The sequence below is a fragment of the Botryllus schlosseri genome, chromosome 11 (assembly GCF_051294905.1).
Source record: "Botryllus schlosseri isolate E-star chromosome 11, Bs_hap1, whole genome shotgun sequence".
Taxonomy (NCBI): domain Eukaryota; kingdom Metazoa; phylum Chordata; class Ascidiacea; order Stolidobranchia; family Styelidae; genus Botryllus; species Botryllus schlosseri.
The window spans coordinates 827,078-840,710 of NC_137246.1; the positions used below are offsets into that span (position 1 = coordinate 827,078).

Sequence of the window (13,633 nt, forward strand, 5' to 3'; positions counted from 1 at the left end):
ATTTCTAATTAAACTAATCAGAGCGAAATACTGGTCATCTAACTGTAATCTAATTTGGGAAATGGTTCTGTGCTCCCACTTTAGTTCTAATCTAATTTTTGGTTTTTCTGTAAATGCTACATTATAGAGCTAAACTACCCTAGCTTTCTGACCACTGTAGGTCTACCTATATCTGCGATTCTCATGCTTACGAGAATGAACTCAGCCGTGATATGAAGTGGACTTGATTCAATTTCTAAGTACTCGATAATTCAGTAATTGTAATTCCAATCTAATTTGACAAAAACATGCGTCTAATCGAATTCGGAAGAAATGAGTAGCTATAATTCAAATTGCAACCTAATTTGGAAAACACTAGCTATAATTTTAATCTAATTTAGAAAGCTGAAAATTTCTAGCGGTCCAAGTTTTGTTCAGGGTGCACAATGCACATCCGACTCATACAGCGGAAATCACGCTGATTTGGAGTAAATACTCATAACGATCTTTTTATTTTGTAGGAATTGGAATTGTACAATTCAGGTTGAAATCCTGTCTGCAGAGCAGAAAAGGTTGCCGCCCCTTGTTCTAGATCAGTGGTTCCCAACGTGGGCGATATCGCCCCCCAGGGGAGATTTGGCGGTCTAGGGGGCGAAAATGACGAAGGGGGTCACAAATGGACAAAGGGGGCGATAGGGGGGCGATGACGCGTTAAAACAGCTGACTTTTTTTTTAGTCAACCCACGGAAATTTAGTTACAAAAGTGTGTCAAATTAGACATCGAGCCCAAAATTTTTCTTTTTTTTTAGTCAACCCACCGGTGATTACAGTTTGTATGCCCAATTTTCGGTACACAAAATTTGGGGGGCGATGGTCGGTGTCGACCTTGAAAAGGGGGCGATGGGTCGAAAAAGGTTGGGAACCACTGTTCTAGATTCTGTCCACTACCAAGGAAGGAATGGAGAACGCGTAGTTCATTTTTGTCCTTGACGTTTTTGCGGCAAATAAACCGACTCGTGATATATTATACATACACACGATCCGTGCATATGCATATCATGAGTGCATGATGTGCATATACCGCTGGACAAGGAAGGTGCATAGGCCTATGTAGCCTTGTGCGACTTTCTAAGTCTTGCACCACCCCTCCATGCTAACCCAGTAATGCATGAGCGCCAAGCGGGGAAGTCGTGGATACCAGTGTTACTAATCAGTAATCAGGTCTTTGGTTGGACCCGGCCGCGAATCGAACCCGCGACCCACTGACCAAGAAGCCGGAAGCGATAGCTTTTCTTAAACACTTGCCGAAATATTCACCAAGTGATTCAGTTCAGTTTATGAAATATTTTGATCAATTCAAAACACCACAAGACTGAGATACAATGAAAAGATAGGAAGGTGTCGAGACGACACCAAAAGATTTACTGAGACACGAAAGAGCTTCTTGGAGGTACAGAACTTCGATATACAATAGAATAGGATGTTCATTTGGAAATAAACCCAGATATTTTCGGCTGACACTCGTCAGGGGTAATCGTCAGCAACTAGTGGAGGATTGGAAAGAAAATTGTCTATCAACAATCGTATCAGTATGAAAGCTTTAAGTAGATGGTATTACGCAACTTAGATTTGTCACGCAAGTCTGGCGTATAGGACGAATGTATCGAAATGGTTTGCAGTCCGCCAGCTGATCCCTCAAGAGAAAGAAATCTTCTCAGTTCAGATAATCGTGAGAGTGCCGCGAAAAGGTGCAGTCGCCTTGTTTAGTACATAAGGACTTTATCGGCTTTGATTCGCCCAAACAATAACAATCTTCGCTTGCCATCAATACCTTTCAACCGAGAAAGTAGGCCGTCCGTTTCGGATTATTGCGAACTAAATCGGTGCCAGAGGAATCCGGTTTCTGTCGCATTCGCACGAGATTTGGCAACGGACAAATAAGTCTGTGATATTTTGGAGCGAAACCTCTTTTTAGCCATTTGACACTCGATACGTTGATCTGGCGATGTTTTGTCCTGAGCGCGTCTTGGAACAAAGACGAAGTGCGATCATTCTGCATGGATCGTTGCATCATCCTTACCAGTACCGCTAAAAATTCCTGCGTTGCTTTATAAAGCCACGAACGCTTTCATTGGTATGCGTACCAATAAGAGTTAGAAAAGTAGAAACTTGTAGCTTTTTCAAATTAGATTATAATTATAATTATAGATAAAAAATTTCAAATTAGATTAGAATTAGATTTACTGAATTCGGAAAAACTTGGAAATAGAATCAAGTTCAATTCATATCTAATCAGAGGTGTTTCTCATAAGCATGAGAATGGCAAATGTATGTACCTGTTCACTAAATTGGGCTCTTTTCGCACTATACAGTTCTGTAGTATTTTCAGGAAAAACAGAAATTACATTAGAATTAGATTACCGGCATTTCGCACTAATTAGTCAAGTTGGAAAACAATAATCATCTAGTTGGCCAAGACTGGCATCAACTCACATTTACCCAAATTACAGAGACAGGGGATTTGAAGTCGGTCGTATTTTGGCAATATATATCAGAATTCGCATGCTAGAACGTATACCATAACTACACAATGAGAGGACTTTTCACATTGTAAAATCACGCATACCGTTATCAAATTATATGAAACAATGTCATGATCTGACTGTTGATGACTAATGAAGATTGTGAAAAGGGAAAGAATTGCTGGCCCTATTTAATGTGATATTATGCGCGATCGTAAATCATTGAACGGTCTATTATAGTAAGAGGATGGTTGGATTTCATATTTTCAATCCAAATCCTCATTACAGTTTTGAATATGACTACAAATTTTCACAGCGAGTTCATTTCGAGAAGATCATTTCATTTCGAGATCGACGATATCTTAACTACAAATTTTAATTTATCGGATTCCGGTAGTGTTTAATTATCATCAAAATACAGAGTGTATAATGCATTATAATCCACGATGATAAAGAGTTCAACATGTCTGTATCCTGCATAAACTTGGTCACAGGTCAAATAATTTGGCGGCGTAGACGCAATAACGAACGACTTCGAGTGCGTCGTCTGTTTACAAATATTGTTCCATCTTCAAGTGCTGTCATTCTGTTGTATTCGTGTTCACGGGTTTCAATAGCACGAGACAACAACTTCCTATTAAATATTAAAGGTGCAAGTCCATTTCACTAAGACTAAGCGATGTTGTATATATTTTATATGATAGGAATTCCATTTCATAACTCCTACAGACGTGGCGCACTAAACCTGCGATGTGATATGCGCCATTATCACGATTTATTACCAATAATAATATTGGTAATTTATTCACGAATGCGTTTTGCGGCTGTCTCTTATCAGTAGCGAACATCAGTGATAGGTCGAATCAAATTCGAAACAGGAATTATTGTGTCTGTGTGACATAGTCATGTCGAAAACAAACAAGTCGTCGACAGTGTGTTGATGTAATAACGGTACACAACAGCGTTTACAATTACATATTCGGTTATAAATAGCTTAAAACAACAACACATAACAGCACTGAACACCTGGAACTAAATTTTTTAAGTATTTATAAATGGGATGGTCGATGTTGCGTATATTCCATCGCTCAATTTGCATTTTATCATCAGAACTTGTCTACGTAATCACGCTTCTGACGACAGGCGATAACGCAAAATTGTTCAGTGGACAATTTTTGTAAAATATTATATCTTGCATGATGTTTGTAATAATAATAAATGTACCCCTGGTATAATTCACACTTGTACTAAAAATTCACAACACAACTTACGCAGTTTCCATTCTTCATTTCCAATCATCTCTACCTCTGCAACTTTTCCTCATTTTTTCATCTGCCACATTTCTGTAATGTGTAATTTAACCTCCTCATGTATTGCATAGGAATATCAGTTTGACTGTATTACTGAAATTCTAAAAGTTTACTTCAATCTCGCCATTTTCCTTAGTAGTCAGGTTGCTCCTTGGATTATGTGTGCATTTACCAGTTTACTGAGGATACAGAATAATATTTTAATTTATAGAGCGTCAAATATAGCGATATATCATCCTTACACACACTAGGGCGTGGTACTCGAGTACAGTAAGATGTAACAAGCATAAAGTTATGTTAAAAAGATGTAGTGCATAGCTGTTTATAGATACATTATAAAATGTACCAGTTTGCAAAAGAATGCATTTATGTAAACAAAAATTGTATCGGAATTTTCTGTCGAGATCGATCCGCAGAACGAATTGACATCAGGTGGCCCAGCGAACGAAAACACTTGATTTTTCATAATTAAGCCTCGTGGGAAGCGGGGTGTCTGCTTACCCGTAGATGCATTACACAAGTGGCCTGCAATCGCAGAGCTATCATGTTCGCAAGGGTCTCTTTCGTCTCGAGCAAAAGGCGAGAACATGGGTCAAATGTAACCGAGCGTGGAGGCGACCTGCGAATATATCAACATAAGTGTCGCGGTGTCAGCCTACCAATATTCGTTGGATACTCACAAAATAGTTTTTTCAAATAGGTTTTTGGAGTTACAGAACTTCAATATACAATTGAGTAATATGTTGAATTGTTGATATTGCAGTAAATCCGAATATTTTCGGATGGCACTCGCCGGGGTAGTCGTCAGCAAGTAGTAGAGAATTAGAAATAATTGTATATCAAAATTCGTGTCCCAATCGTATTTGTTGTTGTTCAGTTAACTCTTAGTTATTTTCATGTTATTCATAAACACATACATACCAGTGGTTCTTGACCTTTAATACACCACGGAACACTTACTTTATAATCTATACGCCTTCGCGGAACCCCAAGATTCCGCTTCCATAATAGTAACAGTTTTGCATTTCGAATCCCAAATTCACTGACAACCATCCATTTGTACAATGGTCACATAATTGTTCGAAGTTGCAAACCCAATGCAATCCAGTTTCAGACTTCATCGATAACCAATAACATACACTGCTGAAATTCACCGGCACTGCGAATTAGGTTATCTCACATTTCCATTTTCGATAGGTCGCAAAACCGAGACGATCTTTTGCACCTTCTGTTGATTATTATTAGTATTATTGTTAGTGGTAGTAAAATCGTGATCAGGCCGATTCGGTTCAGTTCGGTTTAATTATAAAATTTTCATCAGATCAATGCACCACCGGATAGCGATACAATGCAAATACAGCAAGGCGTCGAAACGACATGGACTAGTCTTTGAAATCAGACATCCACTAGACCTAGGCGATATAAATAGGGTGCATGCACACTGAATGAAAAGCAAGAATATAATATAAAGGGACAACGCATCACAGGTTTTGTACGCCACGCCTGAAAGAGTTATTATATAGGAATTTGAATCAAAATACATATAAATCGTTTAGTCATAGCGGCATGGACTGTCGACCATCCCGGGTATATATGAAACACCTCATGTCAGGCAGAGTTGGACAGCTACAAATATTTTAGCCATTACAAATTCATTAGAACTAAAAATATAGCTAGAAATTTTCCCCAAATGAGATTACAATTAGAATTGCATAACTACAAGAACTTGGCAATTGAAGTCAATTCCGAATCAGAAAGAAATACAGCATAAATCAAGTTCGTTCTCATTAGCACGGCAATTACAAATGTCTGTGCAGCAAGATCGGCTCGTTTCGCACGATACAGTTCTCCCGTAGCATTTTCAAGCAAACCTGAAATGAAATTACAATTAAAATTAGAGCAGAGAAACATTTCACAAATAGATTAGAATAAGGTTTCACTCTAATTAGTTTAATGAAATAACTATAATTATGTAGTTGTCCACAAATAACAATTTCAATATCATATTTATGAACTTATCACAAATTCAATATTTGTAAGTAAAGCACTCGGTGCATCAATCATCCCCGTAATCGTTTTTCTTCTATACCCGCGTACGTGACAGTTTGCTGTGTGATTGAATCACTCGTGTAAGTTTCTTATTCCTTCGCCAACAACGAATTACACGGTTCGTCTAATCCGAATTAGATTCGAGGGCTGGCTTGTATAGCTGGCATTATAGCCTTTGCGGTATTGAAGTAAGCACGAAAATTTTCTTTCTTTACATTCTTTGAAATACTTCAGAGTACAATTTCGGAATTGCCACATTAAAACAGGCTGTTTCCTTGCACAATGAGAAAGTTTGGTTATTCAAAGCAGGATTAAAACTGTTTGGTGTATGTAAGCTTTCGTATCGTGGATTACCGATACCGACCCAATACCGATTCATTACAAAGATGATATTGTCAGTCGCGCCCTTGTTCGTGAAGTCATTATCTTTAACACGAGCTCTGTTGCAATTGGAATTACATCGAAAAGTTGCTATTGCCCTATCAAGCACTACACAAGAGCCACTTGTCGTAACAAAGATCACATCCTATCGCAGTTCAAGAGATTAAACAAGCATCTTCAGGCTTGTATATGAGTGGATTGTGTATATTTCCAAATAGTTTAAACATTTCTATCTGATACGATTTATGGCGTCAGTTCCTTTTCGTTTCGGCGAACTGTAAATAACGGTGCGCCATGCCGAAATCCAGTTACCTCCTGTTCTAATATCCATTGCTACATTAGTAGGTGTCAGTTTGCTTTTTAACAGAAACATAAACGTCTAAAAAGGGTATTCGGGGTAAAGATCCCTACTTTTTGACGATGAATCATACCTTTCTCAATTTGAACTAGGACTCAAAGATGACGTAATACAACCTGTTGAGAGAAAGCGGGTGATGACAGACTAAAAATGTCGTCTCTAACGTGCTTTAAAATCCATGCCAGGTATACACAGGCCACGGGTTGCGCCTTATAAAGGCGATACGCTAGGACTGAAGCGAGATATCAGTTTCGTCAAACGCATATCAGTATGCAGACTGCGGTGCTGTGGGCGATGATTTACGAAGTAAAACTATGGGATGCGTCGCCACCCAAGTCGATGCTGATATTAGTTTGAATATAAATTGGTTCAATGCATTTCAACTATTTTGCCAAAGCGCGATGCTTTAAGTAATTTTGGGTTGGTGCGAAAGTTATGTTCACGTTCGTGATCGCTATGCAAACCATAATTATTTAGAGCATTGGTCCTCAACGTTTTTGACTTTGCTGACCCCATTTGGACCGTCACGGACCCCCGCGGACCCCTCGAGTTTTAGTTCTATTATCGTGCAACCGTCATCTGTCTTGTGCAAATATTAACCTTAGGCTAGTGATGAACACTAAACAGCAACAAAATGACCTTTCTTGAAAATAACATCATACTATCTATGTAGAAATTGGGTAAAATTTCAGTATTTCAAAGTGAATTATGTAGCTGCGTTTCTTAAGATATACACAGCCGTGTCTTGAAAATCAGCGCCGTTGATATTAAATGAACGCGTTCCGAAAACCCATTAATTTCCACAACGATACGGTTGCCCGACATATGAGCATGCGACACAATGCAAAACGACAGTTGAGCATGCGACGCTACAGCATGAGGACACATTAGCATGGTAACACATGAGCATAGGGATACATGAGCATGGGGACACATGCGCATGGAGACATATGAGCATGTTGAAATATGAGCAAGGGGACACATGGGCATGGGGACAGTTTGGCGTGCGACACTTGAGCATGGTTACACATTAGCATGGGGACTAATGAACATGGTTACATATGGGTATGGTAACACGTGAGCATGGGGGCACATAACGATTGGGACACTTCAGCATGTTAACACTTGCGCATGGTGACATATTAGCATGGTGACAAATGAGCACGCGGACACTTGCGCATGCGACACTTGGGCATGCGACACTTGAGCATGCGACACTTGAGCATGCGACACTTGGGCATGCGACACTTGGGCATGCGACACTTGGGCATGCGACACTTGAGCATCAGACACTTGGGCATGCGACACTTGGGCATGCGACACTTGGGCATGCGACACTTGGGCATGCGACACTTGGGCATGCGACACTTGGGCATGCGACACTTGGGCATGCGACACTTGGGCATGCGACACTTGGGCATGCGACACTTGGGCATGTGGTCATGCTGCACTTGGGCATGCGACACTTGAGCATGCGACACTTAAGCATCAGACACTTGGGCATGCGACACTTGGGCATGCGACACTTGGGCATGCGACACTTGGGCATGCGACTCTTGAGCATGCGACACTTGAGCATGCGTCGCTTGGAAATGCCACAATTGAGCATGCCACAATTGAGCATGCGACTCTTGAGCATATGCGACACTTGAGCGTGCCACATTTTAGCATGCGTCACTTGAGCATGTGACACTTGAGCAAGTTAGCTTGTGTTAGTGATGGAATTTGTTGGCAAAAATCCACGCTGTTATAAGCACCACAACATGCTTTTATTAATAAATAAAATAACTCGATTTCACGGCTAGCTTCGACTGCGGTTAGTGAAACATGACATCAGTGGAAATTGCAGTCTGTATATTTCAATCCTGCACATCACAAGACTGTGCAGTGTGCATGTGCATACCCATGCAGAATGAAGTTTGTTGTCGATGCGGGGACGCCACGATACTGGATGTAGCGTTTGTTCTGAAAGTAGATTCTAAACCAGTGATTCCTAACCCGGCTAACCTTCTTGCGGCTCTGATAGACCCCTGAATATGCCACTAAAATATTATAAACAGTTGCTGATGTTTGCCAAAGGCCTCTTCTGAAAACGGAGAAAGAGAATTTTTGCAGAATAGCGTCAAAACCATGGATTTATACCCGTCAGAAAATGATATAGCCTGAGTTCTGATGGTCATAGACCTTTACAGATTGTCTCTGTGAAGAGTAACTTTCGACACAATTTTATTGGCATCAAAGTATCTCAAGTGCTCAAGTGTCGCATGCGTACATGACCCCATGCTCATGTGCACCTTCGCTCTTATGCCCCCATGCCCATGTGTCCATATGCGCATGTGTGCCCATGCTCTTGTGTACCCATGCTCATGTGTCGTCAAGGCTCATGTATCGCATGCTCATGTGTCACCATGCTCAAGTGGCACTTATTAAATTGTCACCATGTTGATGTGTCCCTATGCTCACGTGTATCCATGCTCGTGTGTCCCTATACTTTTGTGTCCCCATGCTAATATGTCCTCATGTTAATATGTCCCTGTGCTGATATGTCTACATGCCCACGAGTCGCCATGACCAAAAGTCGCTATGCTCAAGTGTCGCATGCTCAAGTGTCGCTTGCTATTGTGTCGCATGCTAATATGTCCACGGACCCTTTTCACCATGTTCGGAAGAAGTCAGAATGTGATCGAAATCTACTTGTAATTAAGTGTGGCGAGATAGCGTAGTTGTATAATCCACAGCTACAACACCAATGGGCTGTGGGTTCGTTTCCGACCGAGGTCGACTCCAGAATACCTACCTAGGTGTTGGAGGTTTATCTAGGCTCCTCCTCGCCATCTCATCCTTGCAAGCGGTGTCTTATAAAAAGCCCAGAAGTGGGCCGTGCTACAAGTCGGAAAATACGGAAGCAAAAATAAGGAATACCGGCCTGGTGTAAATGACCATTGACCATAGTAGTCGACAAAATGAATACCACAAAGAACAACAACTACTTGTAATTGAGTATGACTTGACTAGAGTCATCATCTTACAAATAGAAAATGACTCGACTCGACTTGAGTCAATTCGGGTATTGACTCGACTTGTACTCGAGTCATTGCGCGAAGTCATATGAATCGAAACATTCTATATGACTTATCCTAGTCTCGTGTATCAGGACCAATGATTGATCAATCGTCCAAGAAATTGACTTTTATCAATTCGAATGCACGTGTTAGAGGTGAGAAAATAAGTATATTATGCATGGGAGGCATCGATATCGCCCTAGAGTTTCACAGACGTGAGTTGAACCTGACTTGAACTCGATACGGAACAGTAAACACTATGACTCGGACTCGACCCGTTGCTATTAGACTTGGAGTCGGACTTGACTCGATGGCGAATGGAAAATGACTCGACTTGACTCGAGTCAAAACTATAAAAGTCAAGTTGACTTGTGACTCGGTTACAACCCTTGTGCAAGTCCATTCTAGTGTTGTTAATCTAAATTCGAAGTGTTACTGAATTGATGATGGTTGATACGTTGATACGTACACCCTCAACCGCTCCGTTGAGATTTTATCAAGAGCGACTTTATCACTTTTAAATCTGCATAATTGAGTGTATATCGATCAAACAAATCGCGGAATGCCGTCAGGGCCCGAGCCGTAGCGCAGGTCAAATATTCGCCAGTTACTGAATGGTTTAGAGATACGGCCTCCATGCAGTACGTATCCAATCGCTATACCTTATGATGATGGAAGAGTTGCACTTTCCGGAACTCATGTTGAGAGTATAAGCTCCATTGCTGACCGCTTTGTTATGAACGAGTAGACGCAGGGATTAAAATGATTGACGTAGTCGGATTAGCCGCGCGTCCCGCTGCATTATCTGAAAAAACTTCATTTGAAAATTCGTCCAATGGAACTTCAAATGCTTCCCTTTCATACGTTCATAAATTCATGATCATATTCCTTATGCATCAGTTCCGGGGGGTAAAAGCACTCGTCAGCTCAGCGCGGTATAATCTTGGACATTTTTTTCGTTAATCCGCAAAAATTGGAGCGTTCCGGCGGGAACGTTGACCTTAAAAATGTAATACGCATAAATTATTGAATGCGCAGTCGTGACAGCTACGCAAGTTTCGGGCGGATGTAATAATTCCTCACCATTTTGGGGTTTTGTGGTTGTCATTTGTAAGCCTTTTGGGACAGCGGTGGTTTTGCATTGTAGCTGTCGACGTTTGTAAAGATTCGCTTGAATCGCAGTTGCGATAATCGTAATCGCACGTGAAATTCACAAAATTTTCCGGTAATCGTAATCGATTACATTGAGTTTTTTAGACTATTGAAATTAAAGATTCCGTAGTTTTTCCCGCAGCGAAGGCATTGAAGTTCACAAGTGGTCAGCAACGAAGTACTTTTCGAAATACTTCAAGTAGATTTTGCTTTCTCTCACTACTTTCTCAAGAGGTTACGATTTTAAACTACTACTTCTACTTTTAATTGACAGTTTTTAGTTTTTCTGCGAGAACCTAGAATACTTACTTTTTACTTACTTGTAAATAGCTACTCTTACTTGTACTTGAGTGGAAATTGATGACGTTACTTCAACTTCTACTTAAATACCGACAATGTTTACTGACCATCCAAGCCTCAATTTGTCGTATTATAGCACCCAAAACTAAAGGTCGACTGATATTGATTTTTGCGGGCCGATACCGATACTGATTATTATCGACACACTAACATGCCCGATAATTAAACTGTAACCGATAACATAGGCCGATATTAATAAGGAAGGTGCAGGGAACCTTTTCCCCAAAACATTATATATTAGGCGAGATGGCACTTGTGTATGCTACAGAAAGCTAAACAACAAACAAGCAAACTGAAGTCAAACAGCATTGTAACTGAATTGGGCATATTCAATGGAATTTAGGCTAACCCAAAATGCAGAACGTGATACAAAATTCCAGACCGGTCCAGTAGAGGTAGATTGTAATGCAGGAAGCACAGTTTCTCCGCATGCTAATCAGGAAAACTGGTCCTGCAAGTTTGTTTATCTGAGTGATCTCACTGAAAACACGTTTACTAGGGACAGATGCGTGTGGCTGGGTTAGATACTTCTTTGCTACTTTGACTAGCAGCTTTTATCTTGAACTGTTGCTTTTCCACCACTCACGTGGAACATCTTTTTGCCTATTTGTCAGCGGTTCTTTGGGGTATCGATGTATTTCGTCATTATCACCGATACTCTCAGTATACTCTTGAAGTAACATCTTCAGTATTGAGATGCATGCATTTACATGAAATAGATGAGTCACGATAAATAAGTGAGAAATACGAATGTCTATTTCGTATAATCTGCGTTTTTGATGGAAGATATCGAATGAATGTAAACGTGAAAAAGATTATTACTTTCATTTTCTCTATGTGTGGAAGCAGTGATTCTGAATTCGAGCCAACTCAGGCTTGAAGAAGGCCTACACGGTTTTAATGAGCGATATAATTGGTATCATAGTCAGATATTGTTATAGTGTAAATGTGGTGCCTTGCATGATCACTTTGCGTGAACTAATGATTATGTTTTTTATACAGTTCAATAATATATTCATATTGATATAATCTTGTCGAATCTCTGCCGTTTACCACATTGGTTCAACATTAGATAAATTTCCTAGTAAGAGCTACCTGTATTCATCACATCTAGCACACCGCATAGAAGCCACAATACTAAAAGTCTCGATCCAATGCAAATGGAGCGACTAAGTTACCCATAATGTTAGGAATACTACTCATAACGGCTTGTGAAAGGGTGCTGCGCTTGGACCACACCATGTTTTAAAACGAGGATCGTATAGGTGATTGTACGCTAATACAGAGTCAGCGCTACCAACCTATTACCTTATTCCACTCTGTTTCACTTGACAACAGATTCATTTTAGGTACGGCTCAATTTACAAGCTGAATTCCCAGCATTCAGAGTAACGCGGGAGGCATTTTCGCCAATGCGCATATTGAAATGATGGTAATGAACCAGAGGTTTCCTCATACTTTGTTTCAGACTGGTAATGAACAGCGATCACCACCATCCATCCATCCATTCATTCCCGACTGCATGCAAAGCAAACACCGTCAATTTTCTTGACGCACTAAAGCATCAAGGATTCGTTTCTGTACCCACCGGGAAATCCTTACCCCAACACGGGGCACATGCGATTCAGCCGATGGGGTTTTGAGATGCTGCTTCCGGTGATTGGATTCCAAGCAAACCACTAAAATGCATGACGTATCCTCGGCGTAATCGTTTCAGGAATGGAAATATAGTTTGATGTGTTTTCTATTCGTGTTCGTGAAGATCGAGTTATCGTTAAAATTAATTGCTGTAAAGTAAACACTGGATCTCATACAAATTACCTCGCCTGTACGGAGGCATGTCAATTGACGTCATTGGGGTGTTACAGAGTAGACGTTAGTTAAACTGTGGCTTTGACTGCCTATTTCTTGTAGGAGAGTGTGGGCGTTGTCGTCGAGTATGCGCATTAGCATGTTAATGTGCTTTTTCCGTTTTGTCCCGTTTGTCCAAGGACAGGACAGTCATTAGATCAGTGACTTATCAGACTGTTGAGAGAACAAAACCATTAAAATATTAAATATTTATTGCAAATCAGTGTGTCATCCGCTGTTTGCTTTCAGATACCAGTTAAGGAATGCGGGGCTTCACCGTGGAAAGTATCATCGAATTGTTCGGTCGAAACGCTGCATTTTAAAATCGCTACTTTACCCGCGGCTTATGCCGTTCATAAGTGAGATGTGCGGATCGGTGGATGAATCATATTTGGCCATACGGATCAATTCATTGCAAGTATAGTCTAACGACCGCGCGTTGGGCGGAGAAAGAAGCCTCCAAGTACAGATAACAAACGAGCAATTGACGAAGACGATTTGAAGATTTGGTCGAATGCGGGCCGACCTCGATACCAAGAAAAACGGATTCGGAATTGGATTGAACCCAAAATTAGCCATAATGTCAAGTCTACACGACTCTATATGAGA

General features: G+C 40.6%; 1 protein-coding gene across 2 annotated transcripts in view; it reads left to right on the forward strand.

Moving 5' to 3' along the window:
• The window catches only part of LOC145449566 (guanine nucleotide exchange factor subunit RIC1-like), a 243,314-nt gene that overhangs the window by 709 nt on the left and 228,972 nt on the right, over positions 1 to 13,633 (forward strand). The window lies entirely within an intron of this gene.